The sequence below is a fragment of the Mangifera indica genome, chromosome 19 (assembly GCF_011075055.1).
Source record: "Mangifera indica cultivar Alphonso chromosome 19, CATAS_Mindica_2.1, whole genome shotgun sequence".
In the NCBI taxonomy this organism is placed as follows: domain Eukaryota; kingdom Viridiplantae; phylum Streptophyta; class Magnoliopsida; order Sapindales; family Anacardiaceae; genus Mangifera; species Mangifera indica.
Genome location: NC_058155.1, coordinates 993,532 through 1,010,069, shown reverse-complemented (window position 1 = coordinate 1,010,069; position 16,538 = coordinate 993,532). Strand labels below are relative to the sequence as shown.

At 37.3% G+C, this 16,538-nt stretch overlaps 1 pseudogene; it reads right to left on the bottom strand.

The window, feature by feature from the left end:
- Positions 1 to 3,121: 3,121 nt before the first annotated feature.
- Positions 3,122 to 15,720, bottom strand: LOC123203410 (annotated as a pseudogene).
- Positions 15,721 to 16,538: the final 818 nt, after the last annotated feature.

The window sequence follows — 16,538 nt, the reverse complement described above, 5'->3', positions numbered from 1 at the left end:
TTGCCTTGCGTATGTTTCATTCTTGCGTTCAAGATTGGCTCGTACTTTTTCATGCATTGCCTTCACAAATTCTGCCTCCTTTTTACCATCTAGATTCACTTGTTCACTCATAGGTAAAGGAATTAAATCTAGAGAACTCAATGGAATAAAACCATAAATAATTTCAAAAGGGCAGAAATTAGTAGAAGAATGTACACTACAATTATAAGCAAACTCAATATGTGGCAAGCAATCTTCCCAAGACTTCAAATTACGCCTGACAATTGTTCTAAGTAATTGAGACAAAGTTCTATTAACGACTTCAGTTTGCCCATTAGTTTGTGGATGACAGGTGGTCGAAAACAAGAGTTTAGTACCCAATTTACCCCACAAGGTTTTCCAAAAGTAACTTAAGAACTTAGCATCTCTATCACTCACAATTGTTTTAGGCATACCATGTAAACACAAAATTTCGTTAAAGAACAAGTTGGCAATATGTTGCGCATCATCAGTTTTATTACATGCTATGAAGTGAGCCATCTTAGAAAACCTATCCACAACAACATATATTGAATCATACCCACGCCTAGTCCTAGGTAAACCAAACACAAAATCCATGGAGATATCAATCCAAGGTGAACTAGGTATAGGTAGAGGCATATACAAACCATGTTGTTTTAACTTAGACTTAGCTTGTCTACACACAATACACTTATCACAAATTCTTGCAACATCCTTTTTCATATTAGGCCAATAAAAGTGATGATGTAAAACATCTAAAGTCTTAGTTACACCAAAGTGACCCATTAAACACCCTCATGTGCTTCACGTACAAGCAACTCACGCATGGGACAATTAGGTACACACAACCTATTGTCCTTAAACAAGTACCCATCATGCCTATAAAACTTTTCAAAAGCAACTTTCTCACATGCATGATAAACATTACTAAAATCACTATCATTCATATACAACTCTTTGATGTATTCAAATCCTAGCAATTTGGCATCTAAAGTAGCAAGTAGAACATACCTTCATGAAAGTGCGTCGGCCACTATATTTTCTTTACCTTGCTTATATTTGATGACATAAGGAAACGACTCAATGAATTCACTCCACTTGGCATGTCGCTTGTTAAGCTTGTTTTGTCCTTTCAAATGCTTCAAAGATTCATGATCAGTGTGTGTCACAAACTCTTTAGGCCATAAATAATATTGCCAAGTTTCCAAAGCTTGAACTAAAGCGTACATCTCCTTGTCATAAGTTGGATACTTCAAGCTTGCACCGTTCAACTTCTCATTAAAATAAGCAATTGGTCGTCCATCTTGCATTAAAACGGCTCCAATTCCCAAACCTGGAGCATCATATTCAATCTCAAAAGTTTTAGAGAAATTAGGAAGAGAAAGTAGAGGAGCAACAATCAACTTATCCTTAAGCATATTAAATGGTCGTTCTTGTGCATCTCCCCATTTAAAACCAATACTCTTCTTGATCACCTCGGTTAATGGTGCGACAATGGTACTAAAGTCCTTTACAAATAGCCTATAAAAGTTGGCAAGGCCATGAAAACTTCAAACATCACTAACACTCTTAGGTGTAGGCCACTCTTTGATTGCCTTGACTTTTTCTTCATCTACCTCAATTCCTTTTACACTAACAACAAAACCTAAGAAAACAAGCTTATTTGTGCAAAAATTACACTTTTTGAGGTTAGCAAACAAACACTCTTTACGCAATACTTCCAAAACCATGCGTACATGCTCAATATGTTCTTCAAAAGATTTGTTATAAATAAGCATATTGTCAAAGTAGACAACCACAAATTTTCCAATAAAAGGATGCAAAAACGTGGTTCATTAATCTCATGAATGTGCTAGGTGCATTAGTTAAACGAAATGGCATGACTAAGCACTCATACAAATCATATTTTGTCTTAAATGCAGTTTTCCACTCATCTCCCTCTTTCATGCGAATTTGATGATAACCACTTTTCAAATCAATTTTAGAGAATATAATAGCCTCATGCAACTCATCAAGCATATCATCTAACCTAGGAATAGGATGATGATACTTTACTGTTATCTTGTTGATAGCACGACAAACAACACACATTCGCCAAGTGCCATCCTTTTTGGGTACAAGTAGAACGGGTACGACACATGGGCTCATGTTTTCTCTAATGTAGCCTTTGCCCAAAATTTTTTTAACTTGCTTTTGCAACTCTTTGGCTTCTTTGGGATTACACCTATATGCAAGTCTATTTGGAATTGTAGAGTCGGGTATGAGATCAATTTGATGTTCAATCCCTCTATAATTGGCGGTAAACCACTAGGGATTTCTTCAAGAAACACTTCCTGAAAATCTTGCAAAAGAGAAACAAAAGAACTAGGCAAAAAAGGGTCAAGGTCATTAGTGCTAAGACAAGATTCTTTATAAACAAGCATAAGAATAGATTGCTTTAAAAGCAAAGCTTTCCTCACATCTTTTCCTTTTGCATAAAAACTTGCTTTTCTCTCTTGCTTTTCCACTCTTGTTACACTCAACTCTCCTTTTGCATGCACTTCACTCTTTTTTTCATTGCGCATCCTCTCATTAAACATTCATTTTTCCACTCTTGACTCACATCTCTCATTGCTTTTCTCACAGCTCCCCTTTTTCTTGTGCGCCTTTTCTTTTTCTCTCTTTCTCTTTTTTATTTTTTTTCCCTTTCAAACTTTTCAATTCTTTGTCTAAGGACTTTTTGCTCCTCATACACTTCTTTGGGGGTTAAAGGTTTAAAGGTTATAGGGATATCATTAATTACAAAAGAGTATCTATTAGAAAACCCATTATGAAGAACCCTTCTATCATATTGCCAAGGTCGCCCCAAAAGAATGTGACTTGCTTGCATAGGCACTACATCACACAACACTTCATCTTCATACTTGCCTATGGAAAATACCACCCTTACTTGTTTATTTGCCTTCACCTCTCTACAATCATTCAACCATTGTAACATGTATGGTCTAGGATGTTTTAAAGTAGGTAAATGCAATTTTTCAACTAGCATGGTACTAGCTACATTAGTGCAACTGCCCCAATCAATAATCAAACAACATACCTTATCTTGCACTTTACATCTAGCGTGGAAGATGTTCTCACGCTACACCTCATCCTCCATCTTGGCTTGCAAATTCATGACTCGCCTTGCAACTAGTAATTCTCCATGCGTAGGACTTTGCAAAGTCTCATCTTCACTTGCATCCTCAAGCTCGAGCATCTCCAAGTCATAATCATCCTCACTTTCGCTTACCACTTCTCCACCTCTTATGGTCATAGCACGCTTGTTTGGACAATTTGAGGAGATATGTCCATAATCCAAACACTTAAAGCATTGTACTTCACGCGTTTTCTTGGTTTGATTTTCATTCTTTTCCTTACCCTTGGCATTCCATGGATTAGTTTGGTATCAGAGCCAAACTTCAAGGTTTGGTATATCTATCTGTGTGTGGTCAATTACTTTCTCTGCTTCTTAAATTTTCTTTTAGTGCAAAATTTGTGTTTTTGGTGTTCAAAAGGTTTGAAGTCATCAAAGCAATCCTTAGTGTTTATCTTCCTTGTGTCCGCATCTATTATAAAAAGAAATATTCTCCTAAACTTATAAGGTAGGCAAAATTTAAGGAAAGATAAATAAAACAAATCCTAACTAAATAAGGACTATTATAATTTCGGCCAACTAAGGAAGGAGTTTAAATGAGTCAATTCTTGAATCTTTAGAAATCTTTTCTTGAAATCTTCTAGGATCATTTTGATTATTCTTCATTCAAAAAATCTTTCTTGAAATCTTCTAGGATCTTCGTGAATATTCTTCTTTCTCCAAAAATCTTTCTTGAATATTCTTCATTAACTCCAAAAAATGAACAACCAAACTAAGTAGCTTTAAAATAGGAAATTAAGCTAACTAGCTTGTAATCTTCAACATGCATCTCCAAAGGACTAGAACGGTTTGAATCCACATGCTTGCTTATGATATGAAGAACAAATGAATTCAAAGCTTGTTTGAACCTCTTCACCCTTGCTCTTGTCATTGGACCTTCATAAAGCAAAGGATCATTTGACTTGCTTGGCACCTTGATTGCATCATTCCCCCCTTCCTCAAGATGATTCGTCCTCGAATTAATACCTTCTTCAAAATCAAAAAGAGACAAATCAACAACATTAAAAGTAGTACTAACACCATACTCACCAGGCAAATCAATCTTGTAGGTATTGTCATTAATGTGTTCCAACACTTGGAAAGGTCCATCTTCACGAGGCAATAACTTAGAACGCCTTTGAGTTGGAAAACGTTCCTTGCGCAAATGCACCCAAACCCAATCAGCAGGTTCAAATACAACACGCACCCTCCCTTTGTTAGCTTGCCTTGCGTATGTTTCATTCTTGCGTTCAAGATTGGCTCGCACTTTTTCATGCATTGCCTTCACAAATTCCACCTTCTTTTTACCATCTAGATTCACTTGTTCACTCATAGGTAAAGGAATTAAATCTAGAGGACTCAATGAAATAAAACCATAAACAATTTCAAAAGGGCAGAAATTAGTAGAAGAATGTACACTACAATAATAAGCAAACTCAATATGTGGCAAGTAATCTTCCCAAGACTTCAAATTGCGCCTAACCATTGTTCTAAGTAATTGAGACAAAGTTCTATTAACGATTTCAGTTGCCCATTAGTTTGTGGATGATAGGTGGTCGAAAACAAGAGTTTAGTACCCAATTTACCCTACAAGGTTTTCCAAATGATACAACCCTTGCTGATTGATTTAACAAGAACTATAACAATCTATTAGAATCTTGCCCAAAGATCTATCTAGCATAAACCAAAAGAATTAGAACCCTCTTGTTATCTAACAACAAGGAACTCTAATTATCAAAGAAAGAATTCACAACTTTCTCAAGAAATGAATTCAAAGAAAACTCTCACAAGAATTTTGGAGAAATTCGGAATTTTTGATTAGAATCAAGCTGTCCATAATCTTGAGTTTAATACATATATATATGTTGCTTCTAACCCTAAAAAATGAAATAAATCCTTTAAAAAAAAGGAAAATAACGACTCATGACAACTAACCACTCTCTTAATTAAACTAGGATAACAATTAGATAATAACTAAACAAGCTTTCCTAATTAAACTAAGATAACAATTAGATAATAACTAAATAAGCTTTCCTAATTAAACTAGGATAACAACTAGATAATAACTAATCACAAAAAGGGCTAGCTAAATTGATGTGACTTAGGCTTCTATATGCATATTTGACTAAGCCCAACATGTGCTCCTTGCTGCTTTTAGCCTAATTCATGTATTTGGGCTCATTGTGTTAATGTAAGCTCTTTTAATTCTTCAAATTGAATTAAATGCACAAGTCTTGAACTAAACTCCATGCTTGTCATGTCGTTGACCATGAGTTGCCCTTCGACTTCGCTCAGACTCTTTCCCATAAGCTCTAAATGACTTTGAATGAGCCCAATGATTATTGCTTTCATCTTCTTGGTTCTTGCTCGTGTAATTGGGCCTCCATCATAGCTCAGTGGATCCAAATTCTTTGTGTTTATTGAAGTAGAATGTTTCCCCATGCGTGAATTTGGTGAAGTTATCCCTTGATCATTTGCATCACTCCCCTCTTCTTCGAAAGGATTCGACCTCGAATCTCCACCTGCATAATCAAGGAAGAAGGTCAGAAACATTAAAGGTTGCACTAACATTATACTCACCAGGGAGATCTAATTTATATGCATTGTCATTAATCCTTGCAACAACTTGAAAAGGTCCATCTCCTCGTGGGTGAAGTTTAGATCGCCTTCGCAAAGGGAACCGTTCTTTGCGCAAATGTAGCCAAACCCAATCGCCAGGCTCAAAAACCAACTTTTTACACCCTTGATTCCTTTGGTTCGCCACTTGTTGGTTCTTTTTATCTATGTTTTGCCTCACTTTCTCATGGAAATTGCGCACAAATTCTGCCTTCTTAGCACCATCGAAATTAACACTCTCTTCTAAAGGTAAAGGAGATAAATCTAATGGTGTTAAAGGATTAAAACCATACACAATTTCAAAAGGTGAATAGTGCATGGATGAATGCACAACCCTATTATATGCAAACTCTACATGGGGTAAACTTTCATCGCAAGACTTCACATTCTTTTTGATGATAGCATGCAATAATTGCCCTAAAGTTCTATTGACAACTTCAGTTTGACCATCAGTTTATGGATGACAGGTAGTACTAAATAACAACTTAGTTCCTAATTTCAACCACAAGGTCTTCCAAAAGTAGGACAAAAATTTTGCATCCCTATCACTAACAATAGTGCTTGGCATACATGCAAACGTACTACCTTTTTAAAGAACAGATCAGCAACATGTGAAGCATCATCAGTTTTATGACATAGAATAAAGTGTGCCATCTTAGAAAACCGATCAACTACCACATAGATGTTGTCATTACCATGTCTAGTCCTAGGTAGTCCAAGTACAAAATCCATAGAAACATCTACCCAAGGTGAATGTGGGATAGGCAATGACGTGTACAAACCATGTGGATGCACTTTAGACTTAGCTTGCAAACATATGATACAATTAGCGCAATACTTAGAAACATCAGATTTCATGTTAGGCAAAAAAAAAAAGCTCTTGCAAAATATCTAAAGTTTTAGCTATGCCAAAGTGACCTATCAAATCTCCTTCGTGTGCCTCACGAATTAACATCAAACTCAAAGAACACTTAGGCACACAAAGCTTATTCAAACGAAACAAGTAGTCATTATGCTTATAAAATTTTTCAAAGGCAGCTTTCTCACATGCATTATACACATTGCTAAAATCATGATCATGTGCATACAACTCTTTAATATGCTCAAAACCAAGCAACTTAGCATCTAAAGTAGTAAGAAGTGCGTACCTTCTTGACAATGCATCAGCCACAACGTTTTCCTTACCTTGCTTATATTTGATGACGTATGGGAAGGATTCAAGAAATTCACTCCACTTTGCATGTCGCTTATTGAGTTTGTTTTGACCCTTCAAATACTTCAAACTTTCATGGTCGGTATGGATGACGAACTCTTTAGGCACAAGGTAGTGTTGCCACGTCTCTAATGCCCTCACTAATGCATACATTTCCTTGTCATATGTTGAGTAGTTCAATGCTGCGCCATTCAAATTTTCACTAAAGTATGCAATTGGCTTGCCCTCTTGCATAAGAACAGCACCAATTCCCACTCCCGAAGCATCATGGTGCATATTCAACCAAACATGCAACAAGAAACCAAAAATCAAAAACTGTTTTCACTGTTCATGTGGTATGAGCAGTTTTTTTGTTCTTGCAGTTTAACCAACCAAATCAACTCCAAATCCAACCGAATTCATTCCATCATAATCACAACACAAAGAACTTTCTTTCAAGCTATGGACGTACACAATTGGAGTAGAGTAAGACAATCAAATCACAAGTAGAATACAGTGGCAGAAATGGTAATTATGTTGCAACTCTCTGCCATAATCACAATTAACACACATACACACTCTAATTTGGATTTCTAAGGAAACATGAAGTGTAACCAAGGCATAAAGGAAAGTTCCACCAACCTTGGGGCCTTCCACCACCAATCTTCCACCAAGAATGATTGGATAAAGGAAACAAGAAAGAGAGCCAACAAAGCTTCTTCAAGTTTTCATTCAAAAGTAAAAAAACTGCATTTTACAAAGCATAGCCACTTTATATGGGAGTAAGTGGCGGCAAGATATATGTGTACATAGACTTTTAATAAATTAGTTCACCCTAGCCCTTAATTCACTCTAAACCACACAAAATAAGCCATGCCATACTTTAAATAAATGCAATAGGACAAAATGTTACTATTATTCCATAAAAAGTGGGCTCTTGTCTTCACCAAAGCTCTCCTTTCATCCAATTTTGTCCAACTCTCCCAATTGGGCTTTGAACACCTTTTTGGGCTTCAAAATGGAGTGATGGATGGTTGTAACTTCACTCGGGCTTCTCAAAATGATGCTTGGACGTTTGGACCATTGATGGACTTCAAAAGTTGCACTTTTGGATCAATTGGAGCAAGCTATTCATTTGGACCTTGGGTGGATGTAATAAGACTACATCCAAAAGTGGTTTTAGGCCAAAATTGAAGGTGCAATGCTTCCTTTGGCTTGGGATTTGCTGGAACTTCATTCTTCTTGGCTTCAAAGGTTGCATGGAGACTTAAGGATGACTTGGAACCCAAAAATGACAATGAAGCCGCATATACATCACATCACATTCAATCTCAAAAGTTTTATCAAAGTTAGGCAAAGCAAGAATAGGAGCAGAAATTAACTTAGATTTAAGCATATTAAACGCCCTATCTTGTTCATCACCCCACTTAAAACCAACATTCCTTTTAATAACTTCTGTCAAAGGGGCGGCTATGCTAGAGAAATCACGCACAAAACGCCTATAAAAACTAGCTAAGCCATGGAAACTTCGAACATCCCCAACGTTTTTAGGCATAGGCCAAGATTCAATAGCCTTAACCTTTCATTATCAACCTCAATACCATGCTCGCTAACAACATAACCTAAAAATATAACCTTAGGCACACAAAACGTACATTTAGCAAGCTTAGCATGCAACTTTTATGCACGCAAAACACAAAAAACAGATCTCACATGCAAAATGTGGTCTTCAAGTGATTTGCTATACATAAGTATATCATCAAAATAGACAACAACGAATTTGTCAATAAATTCACGCAAAACATGGTTCATCAAGCGTATGAACGTATTAGGAGCATTAGTTAACCCAAAAGGCATCACTAACACTCATATAAACCATATTTTGTTTTAAAGGCAGTTTTCCATTTATCTCCTACTTTCATTCTAATTTGATGATAACCAGCCATTAAATCAATTTTAGAGAATATACGTGCACCATGCAATTCATCTAACATATCATCTAAACGAGGAATAGGATGGTAATACTTTACAGTGATTTTGTTGATGGCACGACAATCAACACACATACGCCATGATCCATCCTTTTTTGGCACCAATAGAACAGGAACGACACATGGGCTCATGCTTTCTTTAATCAACCCTTTTGACAACAACTCATCCACTTGACGTTGTAACTCCTTTGTTTCTTCGGGATTGCTCCTATAAGCTGGGCGATTTGGAATTTGTGCTCCATAAATGAAGTCAATTTGATGTTCTATCCCCTCAATGGCGGCAAACCATCAGGCATGGATTCAGGAAACAAATCTTCAAATTCCTACAACAAAGCTTGAAAAGAACTAGGGAGAGAAGAGAGAATTGAGTTAGATTCAAAAGATAAACACGCATCCTTGAATACCAATAGTATCAAAGGCTGTCTTGTTAAATAAGCCTTTCGAACCTCACTCCCTCTTGCATAAAAATTGCCTTTTACCTCTTTTTTTGCCACTCTTTGCACACTATTCTCTCCTTTTGCATGCGCACTCTCATGAATTTTTTTCTCACTGCACATCCTCTCTACTTGCTCTCCTTTTTCCTCTCTATTTGCACACCTCTCTTGGCTTTTCTTACAGCTCTCCTTTTGCTTGTGCATCTTTTCTTTTCCATGTGCACTCTCACATTCACTCAAAGTTTTTTGATCTTCGTATACTTCTTTAGGCGTCATAGGTAACAAGTTGACATGTCTACCATTCATGTTGAATGAATATCGGTTAGAATACCCATCATGTATAACACGCCTATCATATTGCCAAGGGTGTCCCAATAATATGTGACTAGCATGCATAGGTACTACATCACATAAAACCTCATCATGATAACGCCCAATAGAGAATGAAATTAATGCTTGCCTCGTGACCTTAAGATCCCCACTATTATTCAACCATTGCAACCTATAAGGTCTAGGATGTTTAGTTGTTTTCAACCCCACTTTATCAACTAAACCAGCATTAACAACATTAGTGCAGCTACCACCATCAATAATCATACTACACAATTTATTATCTATCATGCATCTAGTATAGAAGATATTTTCGTGTTGTACCTCATCCTCCTTAGCTTGCATGTTTAGAGCATAGCCTTGTAACCAACGTGAAAATTGGTCCTTTAGGGGCTGGTTCATCGCCCTCTTCTTCTGAAACATCCTCCAATGGTGGTATATCACTCAAGTCATCATCATCCTCGCTCCCATCTTCACTCACCACCTCCCCATTGCGTAAGGTCATCACCTTTGCATTTGGACATTGTGTAGCTCTATATCCGTATCCCAAGCACCTAAAGCATTGTATATCACGTGATTTACCCTTGGATTTGTCATCCTTTGGTTGCATTTTTGGTGTAGTGAGCTCTTTATTTTTGCTTTGATCAAATCTGCCCTTATTTGTATTTGTATCACCTCCCTTGTTCCCTTTCCAATTTGGCTTCCATGATGTTGGGGTCGAAATAACCTTGGTTTTTGCTCTTAGTTGTTTTTCAATCTTGGTTTCCATGTGTACCATATCCTCCAAATCTACATAATGATGCAACTCAACAAGGTTAGCAATATCACGGTTCAAACCTGAAAGAAAACGTGCCATAGTAGCTTCCCTATCCTCCTCAATGTTGGCTCAAATCGTGGCCATCTCCATCTCTTGGTGATATTCTTCAACACTATTGGATCCTTGATTCAACCTTTGTAATCAATTGTATAGCTCCCTATAGTAGTGTTGTGGTACGAATCTCTTCCTCATAATTGTTTTCATCTCAAACCATGAAGAAACAGGACCTTCTCCGCTTCTGCGCCTAGTAGAGGTAAATTGATCCTACCATACACTAGCATAGTCGGTGAATTCAACGGTTGCCAATTTCACCTTCTTCTCTTGGGTGTAGTTATGGCACTTAAATACACGCTCTACCTTCTTCTCCCACTCTAAATATGCCTCTGGATTACTTTTACCATGGAAAGCTGGAATCTTCATTTTGATTGAACCTAAATTCCCATCTTTTGATTTGCCTTTGTTGAAACGTGTAGATCCTTCTTCTTCAACCTCCCCTTCTAAATCATCAAAGAGGCTATGTTTTGTGTCTCTTGTCTTGCCACAGCTAGGGGTACCTTATTCCAACTGATGCGAATGATCAAGGGATAACTTCACCAAATTCGCACATGGGGAAGCATAACGATGGAGGTTCAAATTCTACTTCAACAAACACGAAGAAGTTGGATCCATTGAGCTATGACGGAGGCCCAATTACACGAGCAAGAGCCAAGAAGATGAAAGCGGCAATCATTGGGCTTGTTCAAAGCCATTTGGAGCTTATGGGAAAGAGTCCAAGTGAAGTCAAAAGGGAACTCATGGTCAACGACATGACAAGCGTGGAGTGTAGTTCAAGGCTTGTGCATTTAATTCAATTTGAAGAATTAAAAGAGCTTACTTTAACACAAAGAGCCCAAATACATGAATTGGTCTAAGGGCAGCAAGGAGCACATGTTGGGCTTAGTCAAATATGCATATGGAAGCCCAAGTCACATCAATTCAACTAGCCCTTTTGTGATTAGTTATTATCTAGTTGTTATCCTAGTTTAATTAGGAAAACTTGTTTAGTTATTATCTAATTGTTATCCTAGTTTAACTAGGAATCCTAGTTTAATTAGGAGAGTGCTTAGTTGTCATGAGTTGTTATTTTCCTTTTTTTTAAAGGATTTATTTCGTTTTTTAGGGTTAGAAGCAACATATATATATGTATTAAACTCAAGATTATGGGAACTTGATTTTAATCCAAAATTCTGAATTTCTCCAAAGTTCTTGTGAGAGTTTTCTTAGAATTCATTTCTTGAGAGAGTTTTCTTTGAATTCATTTCTTGAGAGAGTTTTGAATTCTTTCTTTGATAATTAGAGTTCCTTGTTGTTAGATAACAAGAGGGTTCTAATTCTTTTGGTTTATGCTAGATAGATCTTTGGACAAGATTCCAAGAGATTGTTATAGTTCTTGTTAGATCGATTAGCAAGGGTTGTATCACCAACCTTTCTTGGACATTGCAGTTTTCACTCTTCATGTCCTCTTGTTGTGCCATCATCTTCTGTAACATTCCTTGTATTGCTTCTAAGGTAACTTTCTCCTTAGGGTCCATGATGTAAACCTGCAAGAAAAACGTTAGAAAACACCTATTCTAACACTCCTTCACGTGTTTCGCTCAAATATGTTTGCAACACTCTAATACGCTCACCAAAATAATCACACACAAAATTTCCCCTTAGAGTTCTTATTTGAGTTGACCTTTACTACTCACTTTCTAAAGAGAATTACAAATTAAAATCCCTTGACAATTAGAGCTAACAAAAAAAATTAAATTATGGCCTTTGAATTTTTTTTTTGCTTTTTTTCTTTTTTTTTTGTTCTTTTTCTTTTTGACTAATTAACACTAAAACTCTTAGCTAAACAGATTTGGAAGCCTCCGAACACCTCTTGAAGTTTGGATCATGATATGTGATTTGGTGATACTTGATGCAAATCGGCAAGGAATAGAACTTTGGTGCTTTTGCGGTTCCTCTTGATTTGATGTTGCCCAAACCACTTGTATGAAGAATTTTGATGTTGAATTTGCTGCTGCCGAATCACTTTATGATGAATAATGCAAATTTTTTTTTTCCTTTTTTTTTTATATTGATGCACAAACACAAGACTAAAGGTTACGTAGCTTATACTAGACCCAATGCTCTGATACCAAACTGATACAACCCTTGCTGATTGATTTAACAAGAACTATAACAATCTATTGGAATCATGCCCAAAGATCTATCTAGCATAAACCAAAAGAATTAGAACCCTCTTGTTATCTAACAACAAGGAACTCTAATTATCAAAGAAAGAATTCACAACTTTCTCAAGAAATGAATTCAAAGAAAACTCTCACAAGAACTTTGGAGAAATTCGAAACTTTTTATTAGAATCAAGCTGTCCATAATCTTTTTTTTTTGGTAAGTAATAATAAGTTTATACCAAAGAAAGGATATACAAATGCTTATCTTAGGACAAAGCTCCTAGATTAAGCTATACACAAGCATACCTAGGACAAGCCCCTAGGTTATGCCGCAACAAACAAGACACACTAAAAACAAACATTGAATCAAAGTTATCCAAAGAGACAACACAATTCACAAGCATACCTAGGACAAGTCCCTAGGTTATGCCGAAACACATACTCTACACAAGTTGATACAAAACACATGACATGACCTTACAACCTAAAACCAAAACAAATTACAAGTCAACACCATCAAAAGCTATTCAAATATTATATGAGGAATATCCCAATTGTTTGCAAGAAGCACATTTTCCCTAGACTTGGTAACCTTTCTCAAGCAAGAACCTCTAACTCTAACACATTCTTGAATAAGCATTCGGACTCTCTCCCTTGGTAATCCATCTCTTCCAAAGCAATGGTCATTCCTAGCCTTCCAAATGTAGTATACGGCTGCCCCGAAGCAAAGCTTACTCAAAATATTCTTGAAGCTATTTTCCTTCCATTTGTTTGCTAATTCCGCGATCAATGAAGTCCATGAGCTATACATGATTTGTTGATGGCAAAGATTGAGCATTCCATTCCAGATTTGGGAGCTAAAAACACACCTAAAAAATAGGTGGTCCATGCTTTCCGGATCCTCATTGCATAATGGGCATACATTGTGGGATATAAGGCCAATTCTTGCTAACCTATCCCTTGTCATTAGTTTACCTCTAATACCCATCCATACAATGAATGAATGTCTTAGGAAATGCCTTTTAAACCATACAATGTCGTGCCAACTAACCTTGTCTTTTCTGCTCCTCATGATTTCCCATGCCGATTTGATAGTGAACTTGCCATTAGTATTAGGGGACCATGTTAAAACGTCCTCCCCTCCCATTGGGCAGCAAGGGAGAGCTTCCTTTATCTCCATAAGGTGGCAAGAATTAGCTGCTGGCCATTTCCACCCATGCTCATCAATGACTTCTTTGACTAAAGCATGCTTAGGAATTCTGGAATCATAGATGATCCGGGTTCCATACTTATCCATTAATGGTCCGTAGGGGTGCCAATTATCAAGCCAAAGAAAAGTGTTTTCCCCATTGCCGATGACTTTCTTGAACTTGGTTTTCATTTGTTCCCTAAGGTTTAAAATTTTCCTCCAAACCCATGAACTCTCACTATTCGGATTGATCTCCCAAAAACTTTTACCTCTAAGCTTGTTTGCCTTAATCCATTCCACCCAAAGTGTATTCCCCTTATCAAGGAGAATCTTCCACATATTCTTTATGATGGCAGCCTTGTTCCACACTTTGCACCTCATAATGCTAAGACCACCCTCCTCTTTAGGAACACATACCTCATCCCACACAACTTTGGCCTTTCTTCCATCCATGGCAGTACCATTCCAAAGAAAATTCCTCAAAATTCCATCTATTTCCTTATGCACACTTGAAGGAAGAATAAATATGGAAGACCAATACACTTGAATGCTAAATAGGACAGCCTTGATAAGTAACAATCTTCCCGCATAAGATAAGAATTTGTTATGCCACGAATAAATTCTCCCCACAATCTTATCAATGAGCAGCTTGCAATCACTTCTTTTGAGCTTTGAGGACGTTATTGGAACTCCTAGATACTTGAAAGGCAATTCTCCCACCTCCAAATTGATAGAATCCGCAAGCTTGATCTTCTCCTCTTGGGGTATTCCGGAGATGTATATATTGCTTTTGTTGCAATTCATTTGGAGTCCGGACCATTCATGAAAACGGTTTAAGGACCTTTTCATGAGAGTAATGGATTCAACATCTGCCCTACAAAACAAAATAAGGTCATCGGCAAAGCACAAATGAGTTATGTTGTTCTTCTTACATTTCCAATGATGACCAAACGAAGGGATGCTCTTGAGTTCTCCAAGCATCCGGGAGAGAATCTCTATTGCCATGACAAAAAGGTAAGGGGATAAAGGGTCCCCTTGTCTAAGACCATGAGAGCTCTTGAAAAAACCCACCAATTCACCATTTATTCCTAAGAAGAAGGAAGGGGTGGTGATGCAGCTTCTAATCCAACCAATGAATTTTCCATGAAAACCAATTGCTTCAAGAATAGCAAGGATGAAGTCCTAAGAACCGTATCATATGCCTTCAATAGATCAATCTTCATGGCACACTTCTTGTCTTTGCTCATTCTATGGTAGTTATGCATAAGGTCTTGACACAACATTATATTCTCTCCAATGCACCTTCCTCCCACAAATGCTCCTTGGGCTTTATCAATGAAATTCGGAAGTATGGATTTGAGACGATTTGCAAGGATTTTAGAAATGCATTTGTAGATTATATTGCAGCATGTTATCGGCCTATACTCCGTACACTTTGAAGAGTTAGCAACCTTAGGGACAAGAGCCAAAATAGTGCAATTTACCTCTTTGAGAAGATGGCCTGAAGAGAAAAAGTGTTGGACTGCCTTAATCACATCATTCCCCACAATCTCCCAAGCGGCTTTAAAGAAGAAGGCACCATAACCATCCGGCCCCGGAGCTTTGTTGTTGTCCATGGCAAAGATAATGGCTTTGATTTCCTCTTCCCCCACTTCTTTGATCATGTTCTCTTTCTCTTGAATCTCTATTTGAAACTTTAGCAGCCTTTGAATTTCCTCAACATTGGAATTGCATGATACCGTGGTATTAAGGACTTTCTTGAAGTAGCTAACAAACTCCTTCTTAACATCCTCCATATTACTAACAAAGGTTCCATCATCTAGGCACACACCATTGATAGAGTTCCTACTCCTTCGGGCTTTGATACATTTGAAGAAAAATTTGGTATATTAATCTCCTTCTTGAAGCCAATGAACTTTGGCTTTTTGTCTAGCTAAAGATTCTTCGGCTTCACTTAGACTTTTGTAGTTCTCTAACCAAACCTTTTCTTCCTTGGCTAAATCATCATTTAAAGGGCTGTTTTGTAGTCTATTTTGAACATCCTCCAATCTTTCTTTAGCTTCTTCCACTTTCTCTGAAATTCTCCAAAACCCCTCCTTATTTAGCCTCCTAAAAACCCCTTTTAATCTCTTAAGCTTGCTGATGAGATTATACATAGGGCTGCCTTCAAAGTCCTCTTTCCAAGCCTCCCTCACAACATCAAGGAAATTATCATGTGTTGCCCACATGTTGTAGAACTTGAAAGGGACCTTCCTCCTTTTTTCACCACCTCCACAAGTCACAATGCATGGGGAATGGTCAGAGATGGAAGGGTTGAGAAAAATGGCAAAGGATTCCTCAAAAGCATCTTTCCAATGTTCATTTACAAGGGCTCTATCCAACTTGCATGCTATCCTCCTATGTCCTTCACTACAATTACTCCAAGTGAGTTGGTTTCCCATGTACCGAAGATCATCTAGGTTTGCTTCCCCACAGCACTTGTTTAGGTCATCACAATAAGTATCTCCCTATGACACTCCTCCAATTTTCTCACTTGGACCCCTAATTGCATTAAAATCACCCATTATTAGCCACGGTTTGTTTCCCATCTGATTGGATAGCCTATTAATTTCCT